The sequence below is a fragment of the Maniola hyperantus genome, chromosome 5, assembly GCF_902806685.2.
Source record: "Maniola hyperantus chromosome 5, iAphHyp1.2, whole genome shotgun sequence".
NCBI lineage: Eukaryota > Metazoa > Arthropoda > Insecta > Lepidoptera > Nymphalidae > Maniola > Maniola hyperantus.
This window is the reverse complement of record NC_048540.1, coordinates 4,271,979-4,293,946: the sequence shown is the minus strand read 5'-3', so window position 1 is coordinate 4,293,946 and position 21,968 is coordinate 4,271,979. Positions and strand designations below refer to the sequence as shown.

The window sequence follows — 21,968 nt, the reverse complement described above, 5'->3', positions numbered from 1 at the left end:
TTATATTACCCAAACGTCAGTGGCATAGGTACGTCAGTAGAATATATAAAGTTGGCGAGATGAATCAAACTTGTAATCGAAATAAAAGTGTGCAAGGCAATTTTTTACGCCGTTTCTCCAAAGTAGATCTTCGAACTTAACAGAAACAGCTTTTTACCGAAGCTATTTTAGAAGTCAATAGTTTAAGAGCTAAGTGAGTGGATAGACAGGTTTCTGGCTTGAAACTTTTCAAATTAACTCTCCGACTGGTTTCACAATGGCTATCTGATGGTGGTTAGTTGGTTACGCACACTGTAACACCGTATATGGCAATTCCAGCAGCTAATTGACTAGACACTAGTACTTATATCTATAGCTAAGCTATTATGTAGCTAAGTATAGAAATTTAAAAGTTGAAACTAGGAATTTTTGACTTCTTACGCACTGCACTTCCGTCATTCGAGTTCTATCCATCATCCGTGAGAATACCAGCGATATCTACGACGCAAAAAGGAACGTATTTTCACGGATTCTGATCGAATGAGTGGAGACTGGAGACAGTGTGATTTAGAGTGATAATTACAGCTACGGTTAAACTGATAATGGCTATTATTCTGGTGTTCCTACAGGAAGATCCTGAGTTTGTTGTGGGCTCTTCTCAGACCTGGGCGCGTTTGGAACCCTCGTAGCTTTAGTTTTAAGTTCGCGTAAAAATTATCACCACTATATCATCTTACAACTACAACAACCGACCATCAAAAACCACCATATCATAGATAGTGATATTTTGCTGAAAATAGTAGATTGTATCATAAGGGAGCAAAATAATATTTTTACGGCGAGGGTGCTTTTTTGAATCCAGAGCGTAGTGAGGGATTGTAAAGTAGAATCCCGAGCGTAGCGAGGGATTCTTTAGTACAATCCGGAACGTAGCGAGTAAAAATATATTGCGCCCGAGTGATACACTCTACTTTTCATCACCCTCTATGAGGAAATAAAAGGCGCCTCATATTTTATTGTAATATTATTATTAAATAAAACATAGACAACTAAATTAAAATTAATCTAATAATGAAACAACTAAAAACTTATATTTACATTTGAGACATTTTCGCAATTCTGAAATTTTTTTGTTACAGTTTTATTAGGAATAGAAGTTGGCTGGAAAATTCAGCTGGCGGCGCGTCTATGGTCCGTCGTACCAGCCGATTTCTTTGGCGCTGAACACTACGATGTTCCAAATTCAAAAAGGGCGCGGCAAAGATAATTGCGGCGCACTTATAGTGCGACGCAATAATCTTTTATTCGCACTTAATTATAAGTGCGCCGCAAACACTACCTTTGGGTGCACTTAAAGGCGAACCAAGTCGTCCTTTTCGAATAGATGGGATGAAAAATTAATTTTCATTTGAGAACGGCACAGATATTAATTTTACTAGGCAATATTTGAGCTTTAACCACTACCCGTAAACCTATGGAGCCGTAAAGTATTCTAGATGTGAGTTTATCGCCTGTCTCCTGGGAAATGACTCACAAACGCGTAAGTACTGTTTTACGAGCACCCTGTGGCTAGGAATTACTGGCGCTACATTTTATCTCGTTTTGCTCGCATTTTAAAAATATCTTATAGTGTGAAAATTTAGTATCACTTATATGGTCTTGTTATTGCCATAGTATCCTCGTTCATAATTATTATAATAATCATAATAATCATTTATTTATTTTGCGCAGATATGGTACATGTATATTAGGCCTATTCCACTTTTTAATACGCCTTACTCACAACCTTGAATGGGAAGCTGGAAGAAATCTCTGTTAAGAGAAGCATTTCCAATGTAATTTAATTTATTACTACTATGTAACTACAATTTCGGTACATGAAAAATAAAAATAAATAAAATAAATTATTTACATGGGGTCTTAAAAATTAGGTAGGTAATCACATATCCTATTTGTATTATTGTAATGGTTAGAGTTTAATAATTTATATTAGATTTTCGACATACCTATTATTTCTTCGCCGTTTCGTTTTTTCACTAGTAGGTAAATAAGCTCTAATAAATATAATTATTTATTCAATGCATGACATAAAAAAAAATCAGCGACTCATGTGATAGATTAATAATATGTCAGCCAGTTAGTTTAACTTTTTTTATGTATTTGGTGTGATTTGGGTCAAGCGCCTGTCTATGAAGCTTTAAATTATTCGTCATAACTTAAAATTCTCAAATGCAAAGATTTTGGCTGTGAATTGGGGAAAAACCCACCGTCAAAAAACTTCCCGATCGGAAGGCATCCCAATTTACGACGTCTATAAATATTTTGTTTTCCCCTATTCAAAGTTTGCGAGTTAACTTCCCTCATAATTCTGTCGTACGGGTGGAAAAAGTTTACAACTTCACGTTTTCGACGGAGTTTCACAGACTTTTTATACTTACTTACGTTAAAAACAGCAGCACCCGTCTAGGGGGAGAATTTTTAGGCAGCATCCTTTTTTTGTGAAACTAACGGACCAGAAGGCCAAAATATTATGGCAATAATATGGTTCTATTTACGAACTAACTGATCCGCCCCGGCTTTTTTCGGGTGGAATTTCTGAAAAACCGTTGTTTGTAGCACTCTACGTTATATAGAGTAAAAAATCAAATTTCTAACCCCAGCTGTTTGTAACTGTACGTTGATATGTCTTCTTTTACATAAATAGAAGATAGATACCGATGAATGGTTAGATTAGATTAGTCTGACATTTATTATAGTGTTAGACCGCAATTTCACTATGTTCACTATGCTATACATTCTCCTGGATTTTGTACATATTAGCAACGGATAGGGTGTAATAAAATTATTTTGTTAGAGCGTGTCGAAATGCACTTTCTCCCTTCTAAATTCAATACTTACCTATTTGTATTTCACGAGAGAGATATGTCTACTCTCAAGAGTGTTGCTTGACGACTAAAGTTAGAAATCTCGAGGGAACAAAATGATTCACTTATTGAATGGGGGATAGTCTGGAAACATATTTCTATAAGACAAGTTTGGTCGTTAGCTCAAAGTTAGAAACACTAATAGCTAGTTGTTACCTAGCAGTCAGCAGATGGTTTGAAAACTTAGCTGTGCTGTTATTGTGCTCGTAAGTATAATAGAAGAGATATAGCCGTGGTTAAGACGTCGCTTCCTAATCGGAGGTCGGAGGTTTGATCTCGGGCACGCACTTCTAACTTTTCGGAGCTATGTGCGTTTTAAGTATCTACGTCAGTAATTTATGTATGTCAGTAATTGCTTTATTTCAGACCTGGACTTTCCTCCGCAGATCACGTGTGTGACGTCTTAGTCTAGCTAAAAGTTTCGCGCAGGTTCGAAATTCTTACACTTGTGTCGGACACCACGCATGACTGTCTCCACGGCGATGTCGCGGACACTGAGCGACACCTACACTACAACTTGCAACAAGGTGTCACGGGGGTGGACACACCATTATTTTCAGAACCAATCCTGCCTGCGCGAGCGATTACAAATCAATTTGTCACCGCGTACAGCCCGTAACAAAAGTATTGTTCAAATATTTGCCAGTTTTAGGAAAGCAATAGAGTTTCTTGTCGCATGAGCAGTTTTGGAGCAATATAACGGTCCAGTGAGCAGTGACAGTTCGCTAATACAGCTACAAAGTACCTACACCGGTACAACCAACAACGGCCGGATGCACTCCGACAGTTTTATATAGTTGTGCTAAAAGTTCACTTTCATGTTTGATTTAGGTATTTTTCGTGAGACCTTGACAAGATTAAAATATCCTTTTACACTAGAAAATACAAGAGTGAGTATTCAACAGTGAATAATAGGGATTCTTAGGCACAGTCATGCGCGCTTTATCTTAGGTTGCATTGGGTTGGCAAATAAGTACAGTACGCGACAAAGAAAGTAATGTACATCGACCTTTAGTACCGAGATAGCGGATTTGTAGAGCATTGTCTCCGTCGTTGAGACCGACAAACTGTCATTTAAAGGTATGAGTGACAGAGACAATGCTCTACAAAGCCGAAATGTCATTCCAAATGCCGATATACATTACTTTCTGCGGCGTATTTTATATGATTTTTTTAAATATCATTGGGAGGTACATTTATTTTATGTAGATTTTGTAGTTCCAGATTAAATATCCCGCAGTTAATTTAATAAACGCGATAAAGGGCCATTAAAATCCACTAGGGCTTGGATTCCTTAATTAATAGAATCTTATTGCTTCCGGCCCCCCTGCCTGGATAATGGCGTGCCGCGTGCCACATACTCGTATCTACATGTACTCTAGGGCGCCCAGTATATATCAGATCAGAGCACAAATTATCCAGCTAATGTTAATCTATGATCGATGGCGATTTTGATCGTATCTCGTGTCGTGATCCCAAGTTGACTGAGGGTCCAAGATTTAACCATTTCTGTAGGTACAACACATAATTCTATTAAATTGGGAGAGCTTTATTAGTGACTATTTTACCCCCTTAGGAGTTGAATTTTAAAAATCCTTTCTTAGCTGATGTCTACGTCATAATAGCTATCTGCATGCGAAATTTCAGCCCGTTCGTCCAGGGAGACTGAAGAGTGACAAAGACTTATCCCGGAAAATCAAAGAGTTCCCATGGGATTTTTAAAAATCTAGCGGGTGAAATAGCGGGCATCAGCTTGTTATAAATATACCCACAAGTTCCTGACTGTACTTACGTATTTAGTCGACGTTAGTCCGACTAGTTTCGAAACCTTCCGGAGTCCTTTTTCACAGGGACTCAGCTCGCGATTTGGCGCAGTAGAGACGTGAGTGAGTACACCCTAACTTGTATGTTTACATAATTATATTATTTTCTACAAAATCAGGTTTTACAGTAGGTACTTATCCTGAGAAATGATTTGAAAATCTTTCCATTCTATTTGAATAAAATAAAATGTTTTTGGCACCACACATAGCGTGATTTCAACAGAAATACGTGCTTTTACGAGTGTAGCGTGGGTTAGCAGACGGTGACTCATTCGGGATTAGGTTGTTTACATAGAACTTTAGCCTGAACAGAGGTATAATATGTAAAAACTTGGATAAATGCCTTGAGCGTAGAGCGCAACTTTTTTGCGTAAAGAAAACTAAATAATAGAGTACCTATCAAATATTTACAAAATAAAATAAAAACCGAATTTCATTCACCGACCCCTAAAAATATTATTATAGACCTATGTATATTAACTCTTGTATAGATACATAATATAAATTAAATTATTATTTAATTTTTAGTGTAATAAATTAAATTATTATTTAATTTTTAGTGTTTTGGTATTGAAGTCGGTTTTTGACCCCGGTATTAAAATATGCTATGCCTGGTTGAAAATCTACTGTTTACTAAGCTATCACTGATCGCGAGCAATTTACTCTTATCTGTTGAGGAGTTCCATTATCTATCTTCGAAGAAGTTCATCAGATCTTCACCAAATTTATATGAGACCACCTTGAAAGTAACACCCTTTCAAATAAAAAGAATTTTCAAAATCCAGGTCCAGGTCTTCGAGTAATCGGGGAACATACATGAAAATTAAAATAAAGATTCATACGTGTACTGTATACCTACCTACGTTTCCAGTTATTTATGTGCACCATGGAAAAATTTAAAAAAATCCTATTTTCCCCACCGAATAATCAATCCAAAACGCGAGTAAAGAAGGGGAAGGTTCTAAGACAAACTTTTCCTTACTACTCTACCCAAACCTACCCTTGTTTATACCAGACCGAAGGGGAGGAACCGCTTCTAATATAAAATTAAAATTCCCGATGTTACGTCAAGGTTATAAATGATCCAGTATCTAATACGCTTAAGTGAAATTGAAATTTATTTCTTCAGTAGTAATCATAGACTTATATATTACTTCGTAAGGACAGGGCCATTGAACAAGCAAAATGGCACCGACTCATTGGTCCTAAAATGTTTATTTGGTTCCAAAACCGTGAAAAATTTTGTTTAGTAATAGACATTATGTGAATTATTAGTTTTCGTAGGTAGGTACCCAATTCTTCTAAAGAGCTCTGCAGTTCGCCTTTGAAACATTTAGCACTCAAAGATGTCTCTAAATCATGGTTTATTTATATATTTATTTTTATTATTCATGTACCAAAATTGTAGTTACAAAGTAATAATAAATTAAGTTACATGGTTGCTACGGCGTTAAAATTTAATAAATGTATTGAAATAAAAAAGATGGAAGAACGTTGACGCACTTGCGGTTGCCGCCTTTTTCAACGGACTTCACGTGACAATCTGTCGGAAAAGTATTACGAACGCGACCGAAACACTATCTAAAAAACCGGCCAAGTGCGTAGCGGCGCACGCGCAGTGTAGGGTTCCGTAGTCAAAAGTCTGCTGGGTCAGCTAGTATAACAAATCTAAACTAAATTAAACAAATAGGATTACGATCAATCACAAATACAATAGATACAATAAAACTATAATATAGAAATTGTATTAAAATTTTTAAAATAAAAAGGCAATTTTTTTCCAGATTAAATATTTTGCTTAGGCCCTATTGGCCGCCCAAAACTCTGTGTGAAAGTGAGGCCTTACAGAGGCGGCTTCATCACGATCATCGAAAAACAATGGTTTTATCGATTCAAGGTTTTACCTTTTGTTTTGGCAACCCTAATGGTCGTTAAGGGGCGGCTAGGGTTGTAATTGCAGCGATTCATGACCGGCGAGCGAGTGTAGACGAAGTACGATCGATTAGCGATTCGACTTTCCGTTCACTTGAAAATTGTTTACTAATTTTTTTGTTGCCTTGGCTAGCTCATTCGGTTGCGGATTATGAGATCCCGTGTTTGAGTCCCGGAGTGAGTCGGGACTCGGTCTATACTTAAGTACATACTTTTATGGGTGCATCCATACAAAGTTATAAATGTAACAGTGTGTCTGTCTGATTGCTAAGTTTTCACGGCCCATCTGTTTAACCAATATTGACTTATTTAGTACCTACAGACATAGCTTGTGTCCCGGGGACAGACACAGGCTACTTTTTATCCCAGTAAAACAAAGATTTCCCACGGTATTTTCGTGATTTTCAAAAAACTTAAATCCACGTAGACAAAGTCAGGCTCAAGAAAGGGAAAAGTAGGCGGGAAAATGTAGGAAAGCAAACCTCACCTGGGTTTGAAAACGCTAAGCGGAGAAGAAGAATAATAAAATGGAGCTCGGAGTCGTTAGATTACTTTATACTTATATTACCCTACTTATGAAACAAGTTGCAGCTGCATCTAAGCTGTATCCTTCAGCTTTTTAATCCCAGACTCTTTTTGAGAATTATACACTAGTACTAGTAGTACGAAACATTCATTCACAAAACTCAAGGACCTTTTTGCCAGATTTCACTTGAGCGCTTCAGCCACGGTAGACTTAATTCCCAAAGAGCGTCTCTATAAGAGCCATTCTATCTTTAGAATCTAGCTCGTGAAGCAGCGATTACTCTAGCTAGAGTATTTCTGCAGTTTATTAAAGTCTATTTTAGATAGTAATTAGATCTAGCTTGGTTGCTCTTTCTTGGACGCAGAAAGATGCTTATTTAATTTAGGTTTGCCTATGCCTTGAGTTAACAAACTTATAGGATTACCTAAGCGATAAAAAGTGAAACTTTATATTTTGTCACTGGAATGATAATAATACTTGGCATAAGTCAGACGAATGATTACCAAGAAGTGATAATCTGGAGGGTCTGTTGTAGACCCCCCAGCCCATCCCGATTTTAACGGACGAAGAAGATGGCGGGAAGTGGTTGGGTGAGGAAGGCAAAGCAAAGTACGTGTGTGGCGGTAGGCTCTAGGAAAAGTCTATGTCCAGCCGTGGACGCAAACGGGCTAAGAATAAACACTAGGTACTTATATTTATAAATTAAGAAAGTATGTTTGTTTGATGGTTTGTCATTCAATCACACCGCAACGGAGCAAGGGAACAACGGTTGACATGATTATTTTGATGTGTGTCATCAAAATAATCATGTCAATCGTTGTTGACTACTATTTATCCAGAAAAATCAAAGAGTTCCCAAATCCCACGGGATTTGTAAACACCTAAATCCGCGCGGACGCATTCGTGGACATCAGCTAGTAAAAAACTATTTTTCATGGTAAACGAGAGCTTTTTAAACTATTTGCTGAGGGCTGTGCATTTTCTATAAGAACTGAGTAAATAGGTATTGTTTACTCAAAGGTAAAATAGAAGCGCTGATCTTTTTCCGATACCTAAAGGTAAATGATATAGATTCTATTGAGCTTCATACTCATAACCATAGAATGGTGTAGACTCGGCGTCGTCGCATACTCTTTGCACGCTGGCTGCATACAAATCGTTTTGTGCCCTTGGCTTCATAGGGTTGGCACCTTTATAAATATTACTAGCTGATGCCCGTGTTGACTTGGGCTTTTAAAAGTCAGCCAGGAATTCTTTGATATTTCCGGACAAAAAATAGCCTATGTAATTCTCTAGGTCTAACGATACGCATGTAAAAATTTTTTTTTGAAAAAGATTCGTTGCTCTATTGTGGTGTGATTGATAGACAAATAAACAAACAAACACTTTCGCATATTTTATAAAATTAGTTACTGATGCCCCTAACTGCGATCTCACAAGCGGATCTATTGTAAAAAAGTCGATCAATCATTGTTACAATCTCAATTATTATTATTGGCTGAATTTAGGGTATACTTGCTGCAACAATGTTTTTCAGTTAATCACGCTGTAGCTGTCAAAGTGCCTACGACAGTAGTTCTCTTAGTGGCAAGTGTCGATGCAGTCTAAGATGGTAGCGGTATAGCAGTCATAATTTTTAAATACTTGCTTTACCTATATGCTTCTGAATTCTGGTATTAATGTCAGAGACCTTCTTAAGATAGACTGAGCTACGCTATGCGCGACTGCAACACGTGACTGTCGTGGTTGGTTACTCACTCATAACTCAGGGTATTTATGGGACGGATCAACAAATTCCTGAAAGGCCGGCAACGCATTGGCGGTTCCTCTGGTGCTGCAAATGCTCATGGCCGGCGGTAATCTCTTAACACCAGGTGACCCGGCTGCTTATTTGCTCGTTCAATTTATAAAATATGTATAAAAAAGCTTATATTTATTAAAAAAGCTTGAATTTATTCAAGCTTTTTCAACATTAAGGAAAGTGGAACTCGTGATTTTGTAATATGTGATTAATAAAGTACATTGGTGACAACCCTAGAGTATTACAGAAGTTCGTTACTTTTGATACGCGTCTCGGAACTCGACGACAAGGTGGGAATTATGATTGCCGACTTTACTACTTAGTGAGTCGGCGTCTAGGCTATTTCGCCTGTAGACTGAAAGCTGGAAGCTTTAAAACGTTTCCGGGCTGACTACCTATCATCATCATCATGAGTCTCCAATCTGTGTGATTAACCTATCGTCTTTTGATCAATCATCATAATCAGAAAGACAAGGGCTTAGGCCATAGTCCGCCACGCTGGTCCAGTGCGGGTAAGCGGACTCAAACCTTTGAGAACATTATGGAGAACTTTCAGACATGCAAGTGCAACATAGAAGATTTCTCACTTGATTTTTTAAAAAGCTAAACTTATGCGGACTAAGTTGCGGCGGGTATCATCTACTTAGCTTAGTTGGATATACATTTTGTTATTTGATAGCACTTGCAATAACATCAATGTTTATTATGAAAATAGAGCGCTATATACCGCTCGCTCTATTTCCGTGCACTATATTAAATTACGGCGAGACAATGTGACAAATAGCTAAGCGGACAGTTTCCAAGACAAATCTCTCTCTTGGGGCGCGCTCTATATTTACTTGCTTCAGATTAGGGGTGTTACAGATATTCGCATCCGCATCCGCAAATGCGGAATAGCCGCATCAATTCAGACGTCCGCATCCGCATCAATTAATGCGGAGCTTTTACAGATGCGGATTCATATTTGGAACAAGTAACGATTTGCAAAGAAATTGGGCGGGACCAAAGTGGCGCGCTTCGCACATGTTTGCTAGTTTATATCTTCGTTCGCTAACTGACCAATTAAAATGAGTACAATAGTACCTACCCAACAGGGTGTTACGGATATTCGCATCCGCACCCGCAAATGCGGAACATTCGCATTAATTCAGACATCCGCATCCGCATCTGCGGATGTCAAAATATTGGCAACCGCAACAACCCTGCTTTTCATACACTAGCTGATGTCCGTGACTTTGTCCGCGTGGATTTAAATTTTCAAAAATCCCGTGGGTGTTTTGATTTACCGGTATAAAAAGTTGCCCATGTCACTCTCCAGCCCTAGCTAAACTACTGAACGGATCGGGGCTGAAATGTACTAGGCAGATAGCTATTATGACGTAGACATCCGCTAAGAAAAGATTTTTGAAAGTTTAACCCATAAGGGGGTAAAATAGGGGTTTGAAATTTATGTAATCCACGCGGACGAAGTCGCGGGTATAAGCTAGTTATTTACACATGAAAATAGAATGTTCCTATATTTATCTATTCAGTGTACTAATCGAACTTAATACAGTACGCGGCAGAAAATAAAGTACATCGGAGCTTTAGAATGAGATTTAGGCTTTGTAGAGCGTTGTCTCTCACTCATACCTATGTGACGTTTTGTCGGTCTCAACGACATCGACAGAGACAACTCTCTAGACTCTACCAAACAGCTATCTCTTTCTAAAGGTCGATGTACATATTTATTTTCTACTGCGTACTGTACCTACCTATACTTACGGCGGTTACGCACTTATCCGATCCGAGTCCGTGAAAATAGGTTCCTTTTTGTTTTGTATGGGAGCTCATGACATAATATGTCGTAGATAATCGCTGGTATTCTCACGGATGACGGATAGAACTCGGATGACGGAAGTGCAGTGTGTAATCGCCGTTAGAGGAGAAAAAACTATTGTTAGAAAAGACATATTACTCGATTAATGATTACCTTGTAGATAAATTTTAGTTTTATTTTAATTTTTGACATTTGTAACATTATCATTTAAATTTGTATTTTTTTCTGACTTTTTATCAAAACTATGTAGGTACACGTTGTTAGGTACATCATAAGTCATAACATATTGCATGCTAATAGGCAGAATTTGGCTGTACCTTTTTGTTTTGTAATATCTGCACTGTTTACCCATATTCGCAATAAAGAAATTTGAATTTGAATTTGAAGTATTTCCTTTGGTAGTGAGAATGGGGTGATAGTGCGTAGATAGAGAGAATGGCACTGTGTTTCACGGGTTCGTAAATTTGCGAGTAAAAAAAGAAAAATATAATCACAATCTCAGTAACCCGATAGAAGAAACAGCATGTTGGTAATTAAAGTGCCCGGAAGATTCCCAGTGCGTCATATTCCCAGGCATCGAACCGCAACCACTCTACACAATTGTACGCAATAAACTATACATATACATAGACTGTATAAATTATACAATAAATAGTGTAGTGATAGTTGATACGAACAAGACTTTTATTTAATTGTATTAGTGCTCATATTAGTTGTAACTAAAAAAAATTGATGTTTCAGGATATTGTTTGTTTTTTGGATATAAAAAGAATGAAATTAGGAAAATTAGGAAATTTAAAAAATTAGGAAATTGTTTGTTTTAGGATATAAAAAGAATGAAGAATAGACCGCGACAGGTCGAGATGGCAAACGGGGTATGAGGCTGGGTGACGCCCCGCACATCCGCGCTATCCCACACCAGTAGGGCGATTGTCTAAAACCTGCATCAATCATTATTACAATCTCAATTGTTCTGATTGGCTGAATATGTGCGATTCTTGTTGCAACAATGCATTGTGGCCAATAGTGAGCGAGCATTAACCAATCAGAGATGATTGCGATCGTGACATTGTAGCTGTCAAACAACCGCGGTAGTGCCACAGGTTTATAGCGCGAGATTACGGGTGTGCGGGGCGTCTCCACCCCGATTGGCATCTCGACATGTCGCGTATCATAGGTTGCCGTATTCTTAACAAATAAAATGAAAATTAACTATGCGCTGAATCGATAAATTTGTGAGCTAAATAACAGGCGAGTCGCCTGATGTTAAGTGTTTACCGCCGCTCATCTTTTCAGAAACTTGTTGATTCGCCATAAACCCATGATAAACCCAACCCATGTTAAAATTAGTGCGGACACAGCCAAATTAACAATCATTAGTAACAATTCAATATTCGTCGTAATCGAAAAATGAAAAACGTTTAATTATAAGTCCCGCAAATTGCTATTGCATCGGAACCATGTCTCATTAACATCGAAATGAGCCGAAATAAAAATATACCATCAGCTCGAAACTTCAGTCTAGTGCTGACGTCACTAAAATGGCGGCCACGCACATTACAATTTGCGGGAATTATACAATGATGTATGATGAACATGATAAACTAATAATTAAGGTGCTTATGACATAATATGAAGGCCCTACCAATAGTTCTGAAAGCACATAGATTCTATTGAGATAAGTATACAAAACAAACATCCATACTAATATTATAAATGCGAAAGTGTGTCTGTCTGTCTGTCTGCTAGCTTTTCACGGCCCAACAGTTTAATCGATTTTGATGAAATTTGGCATAGATGGATTAGTTAACAACCCGGGGAAGGACATATGCTACTTTTGATCCCGAAAAAATAAAGACTTCCTACGGGATTTTTAAAAACCTAAGTAAATCCACGCGGACGAAGTCGCGGGCATCATCTAGTCAATTTATAATGCTGTCTCCATCTTTGTAACATGATAATAATATATCGACGTGTTTGTAGTCATAACATGTTGCCGGTTATCTTAGCACGTTAAATATGCAACGCCACTAAAATAGCATGCACCTTGCATGTCTTTACTCGTTCACTGCACTCTAGCGCATACCTTACTCATTGTCAGTTTATTGGTAAGGTAGTACTACAATATTATGCCATATATTTTCTTGTATTTATGTTTTATAGTTCATAGTAAAACATAGAAGAATAAAAGTGACAGCTGAAGTGCCAGTGGGCAAGTCATATTCGTGGCAGCATCTCAGCTGGTGGGGTAAATGTGTTCTGGAGTAGAGATCGCGTGACGGTATGCGCCTAGTGGGGTAAATGGGTTCTGGAGTGAAGATCGCGTGACGGTATGCGCAGTGTAGGACAACCTCCAGCCCGCTGGACAGACGACCTGAATAAAAGTGACAGCTGAAGTGCCAGTGGGACGTCATATCCGTGGCAGAATCTCGGCTGGTGGGGTAAATGTGTTCTGGAGTGGAGATCGCGTGACGGTATGCGCAATGTAGGACAACCTCCAGCCCGCTGGACAGACGCGAGACGACCTGAATGAAGAAGATGGCGCGCGGGATGCGGGTAGATGAAGAAGGCTGTGGAAGGCGGCGCGATCTTAAAAAATCTAGCTGTGGACGCGTACTTTTTGAATGCGTGCGAATTCAAATGATTGATTGGAATGGAATTCTAGATTCAAACTTTTTGGGTGTCCGACCTTCGGTCTTTTGACTTTACTACTTAAGTATTAGAGGCGCCGGCTTCCGGGATAACCTTACTGGTAATGTGTGGTACAGCTTTAAAAAATAAACGTTTTTTCTTTCTTTCGTTCGGAACACCGGTCCCGTTTATTATAACTACGATCTGAAACCTTTAATTCATAATATTGGATGTATTATGAATTAAAGGTTTCAGATCGTAGTCTGGAATCCACCGCATTATTACTCCAAGAAAACTATATATTATATTATTTTCTATTGAACACGTAATAGTAGGGCTATTACGTGTTCAATAGAAATGGGGTCGTTACCCTCAAAAATGAGGAATGCGACGCAAAAATGAAAAGGAGACAATGCAAACTGAGATTAAACTTACATAGTCAAGCTTTGTTCCACGACAATTTCACAGACCTAGAAGTGAGGATGAGTGGAAAAGTTTTATTAGTTTTGAAAACATCAATTACACTGCTTGCATCTGAATTCTAGATTCTAGACATCTAGACCAGTTCTAGTTCCTCGAAGTTGCCACAATAACTTTAAATGGTTCTTGAATGATGAACTTACTCGTTATATTACTTCTTGGTGAAACTAAATTAAAGATAGATGAGTTCTTGGTTGAAATCGTTAGTGAAAATCACGGAGAATTCAACCTCAAGAGTTTGAAAACAAAATCGTTGGTGGGGGACAGGGGAGAATGCTTTGTAGTGATTAGTGGACTCAAAAGTCACGTAATCAAGACAATGTGCGCAATAAAGGTACCGAACGGGCGTGGGCCGACTTTTTATGTTAAGTAACTGCCTAAGCTTGGCGATCGGGGGTGTCCGGCTGTTAGTCGTCTATAGGTGGTGGTCTGTGGTGAAAATATGTGTTTATTTGGTGGTTACTGATTGGATAATGATGATTTATTCCTTTGCTGGAATATATTCACATTAAATTCTTAAATTAATGCATAAGATTAGGTCGCAATATCTGATTACTCCGCCTCCTATAGGGCGTTTTTACTTTTTATAGTGCGAAACCAGAAACGAGTCTCGCGTACCCTTGGATTCCCATCGCCGGCTCACTACCGAGGACGGGTCTCCTCTCAAGAATCTTGAGGCGGCAAGTAAGGATCGGTGGACTTTGAGAACATTATGGAGAACTCACAGGCATGCTGGTTGCCTCACGATGTTTTCCTTCACTGTTAAATCAAGTGATAGCAACACACATAATTACGAAAAGTTAGAGGTGCGCGTTTCTGGTCGAACCCCCTGAGATTTTTTAGTAAATATTGATCTTTTAACCCCTGAAAGAAGTTTTACTTCAAAAAGCAGAATACGCGAAGACAAAGCATTTAAACTAAATGATTTTACATGCTTTGACATTTTCTAGACCGGGATATCTTCACTTCACTAGGCGAAATGCAAAGTAGCTATTCCGGCATTGGTATTTACCAGGAGCAGGACATTTGTATTCGGAGCGGCATCAGCACACTGCATAGAACCAAAGGAATGCTGTCGAGTGTCGACAATACGAAACTTAATTTCGCATTCCCGTGACGTTGCATCGCATTTTGCTTTTACGGAACACATTGTACTAGATAGGTACCAGAAAAGAATCCGATTCGCCATAGGCTTCCGTACCATCGTACAAGATATACCCATTTAGAGCCTCAATAGCTCAACCGGTATAGGAGTGGACTGAAAACCGAAAGGTCGACAGTTCAAATTCCGCCCGTTGCACTATTGTCGTACCTACTCCTAGCACAAGCCTAACGCTTAATTGGAGAGGAAAGGGGAATATTAGTCGTTTAATATGGCTAATATTCTTTTAAAAAAGAAAAAAAAAAAATATAACACTATATACGAACGTTATTGTTACACTACCTAGACACAATCCATTACCAATAACCATTTGCCTCGTTTTGTAGTTAAAGTGATTTGGTATTTTTCCAACCCGCAATGTATAGCGTGCAAAACTCGGGTAAATGCCCCGCCTACGACGCGGCACTGACTCCGAGTGGCCTGCTTACGCAACGTTCGTTGAGCTCTAGCGTCAGTCAGATGTTTTGTTTGCAATATATCATAAACTTTTAAAAAATTGTATGATTTTTTTAGATTTTTTCGCGGTTTTTTATGGTATCATATCAGTAATCATCAGTACTATCACCTGTCTTCGTTTTTGCCGGCGTTCTGGTTACATATGTATGTAATGTGTACTATATGCGTGTATAAGTTATGTAAGGTTAAGCCCTAAACTTGTTGAGAACGGTTGAATGTCTTTTCGGTACTCAGAGTCTGGAATCCCGCAAACTTCAAACTTGGCCGACTTGGTCGTAGTTCCCAATTCATGTGACTTGTTCAAAGCCGGGGGTGGGAACGCAAATGTGTTAAACGGAGTTTACAGATAGTGGTGTTAACATGAATTTATAATCAAGATTGTCTATGTCTAACCACAGCGTAGATATATACAGTGAGACGACGCCGCGCCCTTGATGATTGCGGACGATTGGATTTCTGGGTATACGGTCGTAGCTGGCATCTACAAACCCGAACTACTGATACACAATTTGACTAATTAAAGTTTATTCTGCTGACTTTTGAATTTTATTTTGCTAGTCGGTATAACCATCCTCCGTCTCTCTCTTGACCTCACAGGATTGCTCTGTCTAGACGTCGCGTAGCCGTCGATCGACTGTATGCACCATCTCTCTAGGATGTGCAGTCTGATCTCACTCCGGTCGTATCGGATTGCCAATCCACCGGACAATAAGTCGTTTCGAAAAAAGCATTGGTACAAGTACCTATAAGTTATTAAGTTGTTACCTTTATAGACGCCGTTTAAAAAACAAACCACAGAATAAAAAACCGGCCAAGTGCGAGTCAGGCTCGCGCAATGAGGGTTCCGTACTACAGTCGTATTTTTTCGACATTTTGCACGATAATTCAAAAACTATGATGCATAAAAATAAATAAAAATCTGTTTTAGAATGTACAGGTGAAGACCTTTCATATGATACCCCACTTGATATAGTCACTCACTTCAAAAGTTGAAAATACTAATTATTAGTTCATGACCACAATTTTTTTTTGTGATCTAACCCTAAATTCACGGTTTTCAGATTTTTCCCCAAATGTCAGCTATAAGATCTACCTACCTGCCAAATTTCATAATTCTAGGTCAACGGGAAGTACCCTGTAGGTTTCTTGACAGACAGACAGACAGACAGACAACAAAGTGATCCTATAAGGGTTCCGTTTTTCCTTTTGAGGTACGGAACCCTAATAAAACAACTTACCGTCAGCAGAAAAAATAAAACGAGTATTTTTTGCGATTGACCAATATTTCTATTCAGGTTTACGGATCAATGGGCTCAAACTCAACCCTCGTCAACACCTGCCGCCTGTCACGTAATAATATCCTATTTTAACCTACACTGATAAAAAAATAATAAAAAATGTTCGCTAGAAGTAATTATTTTCACACCCATATCTTTTCGGATTATAAATCAGAACACAATTTTTTTTCTGTCTCTACATATTATTTACTTTACTTTACCGCTGACAGATTGGGGATGATATTAGGTATGTATCGCCGCCACCCACCACTTCTGTATAAACGTGGCCTTAGGCGGAGGCTGTCATCTAATTATGCTGTATCAGTTTATCTTCGTCGCCTTCGACTATTTGCCTTAAAGCCGAAACTGAGAATGTCATAGATTAAACATTGTAGCTGGCTATAAACTTTCTTCATTTAATGCCTATTAGTTACAAAATTCATGAGCCAGATTTTAATAGCCAGAAATATAATTTTCTGATTTAACTTTAACGCAAGACGGTTGAAGAAGTTTCTATGTCACACATAAATATTTACACTGAGCCTACCACAATACACTGAGACAATACGTATGATTCATTACGCCATTGCGATAGTGTGGAATGTGGTAGTTCATGCTCCACGGATCGGTTGTCGCCAGATGAAAAACGACACCCATCGGACAATGACACAAGATCCAAGAAGCCATGAAGGCTGGATCTACATTTGTACGAGTATCATTAGTTTTACTGTCTCTCAGAAGATCCGAAGTCAATCATGATCGTTAGTTAAAATGACATAGGAGTTGCGTTGTGCTTGTGTCACATATTTCGTGACTAAAGATCATAAGACACTTTGTGCCATGACGAAGAAATGATATAAGAGTCGATTAATAAATCAACCTATCTATAATTTTCTGTCGATATGTTTCTTAGCAATGTTATTTATTATTGTCGAAAAATGTATGGTCTTTTGAGTGTCTTTTTAACTTTATTAGATTACAGATAGATTCATTAATAATTTTCCGTAGGACAGCTGAATAAGAGAAGAAATTTCTAAGTATGGCATATTTACGCCGAACCTACCACTATACTATACGATTTGGTTGTAAACTCTAAAACAAACTATATTGGCAGATCTAAAAGTAGTAATAAACTCCCAACGGGAAAGCGTAGCACTAGTTTTAGACCTGTCAATTTAGTTCAGTTTAGAGATTTACGCATTTTGTTTTTTCTAAAACGCAGGAAAAACTATTTTTTTCTGCGATAAATAGTTTTTGATTTATAGCTAAAAAAAGCAGGGTTTTCAAAAACTGATCTTCAGTAGGTTAAAAGGACAAGGGGGTTTAGTTAGTTTTTAGTTTGGTCCTACGTAGTACGTAGAACTCTTTTAGAAACGTTAGTTTTTCTGAGGTCCTATGTTTTTTTGGCGATAGCTCAAGAAATAGATCAGCAGAGTAACCAACTTAGCACCATTGCGGATCCAGCCGAAGTCTACGCGAAAGCCTACCTACTTACTCTATATTGTCATTCGCATGCCTTCATTAACAATGCGACACTTGTACTTTTTGTGCTCTCACACGTGTATTAACACACAATGAAAAAAAAAATCTTCACTGGTTTATAATTGATAGATTTCTTTTCCATTATAATTTTTTATTAGCTTAAGCTGAATTAATATGAAATTCTGAGAACGGATTAGAGAGAGATTTAGGCTGGTTTACGTCGGAGTAACAACATGCGAACGAACACAACGAAAACATTATTTTATGCAAAGACAACGTCGTGCAGTAAGTATTGGAATGCTATACGGTATAACTTATAAGTCCCGCAAATTGCTATTCGCTGGAACCATGTCTCAGTAACATCGAAATGACGTAGTGCTGACGTCAATTAGCAATTTGTGGGGCTTATAGCCTATAGGAAAGTATGGCTATTGATGATTTTTGCTACATTTTAAATTGTTGTACCCGCTCTGTTGTATGCCGCAATGTTGTATGTTGCTCTGGTGTAAATGAAGCTTTAGAACGTAGATATATTGAGGCTGACCGGTATAATCGATTGTTACGTCTAACTTTTGGAATTGTGTGAGTTTTAAGTAATAAAATACCACAATGCTTCAACGGTGAAGGAAAACATCATGCCTATCCCCTGCATGCCTGAGAGTTCTTCATAATGTTCTCAAAGGTGTATGTAGTCTGCCAATTCGCACTGGCAGCTAGCTAAAGCGTGGCGCACTATGGCCTGAACCCTTCTCATTCTGAGAGGAGACCCGTGTTCAATCAGTAAGTGGGCTGGCGATGGGTTGATCTGACCTCGTTTAGGTTTCGCTTGTCGCATCTACCTCTTTAATTAGTCTATGTCATCCATCTGAGACCGTTGTTGGAAGTTGCAATTCCGACTCTTGCCAAGCCGCTTATGTTTCGGCCGCGAAATTTGCTCCAACTTGAAAATTTAATGAACAGCCCGAACGCTCGCTCCTACGAAATTACTTTTTCTCTTTTAACTTTTTTACGTGTTTTGTTCATATTTTCTAGTAGGTAGGTACTATTTTGAACTGGGAAAATAGTATTTTCGAGACTGAGTACCGTTGGAAGGAAAATATTCTTAAAAAGGTCAATAAAAGCAGGCAGCGAACGGTAGAAAATTCGTTTGAAAAAAAGCTCTATATAGTGATATGAAATTTCGTAAAGATTTAATTTTTCTGTAGACCTATCAATGTTTTATCATAATAATTGTGTTTATAGTTTGCAACCAACTAGGTAGAAAAGTAAGATCATCATTAACATCATCATGATATGGATCCTATCGCCGGCTCACTTCAGAGCACGGGCTTCCTCTCAGTATGAGAAGGGTTTGGCCACAGTCTACCATCCTGGCCAAATGTCCACGGACTGGCACGCTTCACACGCCTTTGAAAACATTACGTAAGGAGAACTCTCAGGCATGCTGGTTTCGCACCTAACTCCTAAAAGTTAAATAAGTGCATGGCCGAGATCGACCTCACGTATAGGAGGCTGACGTCTTAACCACTAGGCTTCCACCGATCTTTATTGTATTAGTAGGTAGATATATTAACATGGCTAAATGTGTACCAGAGTAGGTAGGATATAAGCCGCTTACCGTACCGCTAAGCCAGCCCAGGTTGTACGGGCAATGGGCACGCTAAACCTTCAGTACATTATAGCTAACATAACAGGGTGAGTAATATAGCTAGTAAGTAGTAAGTACTAAACGATTAGCTACCCATAGTCACGCAGAGTGGCGTGCTAGTAAATCTACCCTGTGCTTCAATAAATTTTACCATTCTAGGAATCATTTTATAATACGCTCATTTACTTATTTTAGAAGCTACAATAGTTACGGCTTAGGGACCAGGATGAAATCCAAATTGGTCTTGGTTCACCTTCAATCCCTTGGAATTTTGCCTATCTAGCTTATGCCGCTTAGTTGAAGAGAAAAGTGTATATATATGTTAGCCATACCCTATTAGCTAAGTCTGATATCTCTTTGTGTCATCCAACCATATGAATCTTGTGCGGTCTGGACTCTGGTAATCTGTGCAATGGTTTTTGAGTCACCACCATCATCAGTCCATCCTCGGCTCACTACTAAGAACAGGTCTCCCACCGACTTATAAATTACTTCGTAAGGACAGGGCCGTTGAACAAGCAAAATGGCACCGACTCATTGGTCTTAAAATGTTTATTTAAACGTCACGGCTATCACCGCCTTTCGAATACTACACTCAAAATTTCGAGGATACCGCATTACCACGTGGCGTCCACATGAAGAAACCTAGGTCCAACAACAGACACGAAAGGCTGATAAAGAAGAAGAAGAGACGTTGACACTTGCCACGTTTATGCTGTAGACTCTTATCTGTTTACCTTTAAAGTCAGTAAAATTACTTAATAATTTTTAAGTTTTAACACTAAAAACACTATCATAAAAATTATGAAATACGGAACTCTCTTATCAGAACTCTATTCAGTTGGCTATGGGGTGGATGCCTAAAGCTCATGTTCCAAGAACTACGAACAGCACGTTACATTACGTGGCAGTTCAAGGGCATTGCCTCGGCCGATGCCAAGGTTACTCTCAGGGAAAACGTTGCGGTAAAATGCCGCTGTTTATTTTCTTTTTGTTTTTTTCATCTTGTAAAGGATGACGTTGCTTATTGTACTTTTTCTTGTTGCAGGTTGTGGCGTGTATGGTTCTTCTTGTTTGAAGGTAAGATCTTTATAGTTCCGTAGTAAAGTATAAAGAAAACCAGTAGTTTCTAAAAAACTACGCATTTGTGTTCATATAGAGTCAAACTAGACTGGGAGTGCAAATGTAGAATTGACTAAGCTTGCCTTTAAAAAAATTAGTAATTTAAGTTCTATGCTGTCACTAGCGTAGAGCCACAAGTTAGATAATAAGAAATAGTTAGGTATGATCAGTACCCTTATTATTAATGCGAAAGTGTGTTTGTTTGTTGGTTTGTCCTTCAATCACGTCGCAACGGTGCAACGGATCGACGTGATTTTTGCATGGGTATAGATAAAGACCTGAAGAGTGACATAAGTTCCTTTTTTCCGGAAAATCAAAGAGTTTCCACGGGATTTATCAAAACCCTAATTCCACGCGGACGAAGTCACGGGCTAGTTCTTTATTCATATTATTTTCAAATTTCATAAAATAAAATAAAATAAAATAATAATTATTTTTGGTAAAAAATGTTGGTGGATTGCGTTATTGGATAACAAAGTTTTGTTATACTTACCTACCTACCTAAGGTGTGATAAAAATATTTTTTTTCCAGTTTTGTTGTCATACTTGCTTATAATAATAAAACTTAAATCTTAGCGGCATTTTGCTTTGTACACTATTGTCTATCACATAGGAAAGATGGGAGATTATTTGAACTCCGCCGCCACAACAATTAACAATTTCACGGTCTTTACTTTACCGTTCTTGTGGATTGTGTACAATTAATTGATGTAAGTACCCATTCGATGACCGATTACTACAATGTCTGCGATTTTTAAGACATTTTTAATATTATCGTTGTTTAGAACCTGTAAGTTTTGCTCTCGTAAGTAGCTTACATATTTACCTGATTGAAAACAAATTCACTAAGGTAAATGACATTTATGAAACTGTTTACATTAGCATAATTTGTCGTAAGTATGCACT

General features: G+C 38.2%; 1 protein-coding gene across 3 annotated transcripts in view; it reads left to right on the top strand.

Moving 5' to 3' along the window:
- The window catches only part of stan (Protocadherin-like wing polarity protein stan), a 219,639-nt gene that overhangs the window by 40,727 nt on the left and 156,944 nt on the right, over positions 1 to 21,968 (top strand). For all 3 annotated transcript variants that reach the window (XM_034968852.2, XM_069498934.1, XM_069498933.1), the window contains exon 3: positions 20,989 to 21,020. The gene's annotated coding sequence lies outside the window, so the exon portion shown is untranslated. The remainder of the gene's footprint in view (positions 1 to 20,988; positions 21,021 to 21,968) is intronic.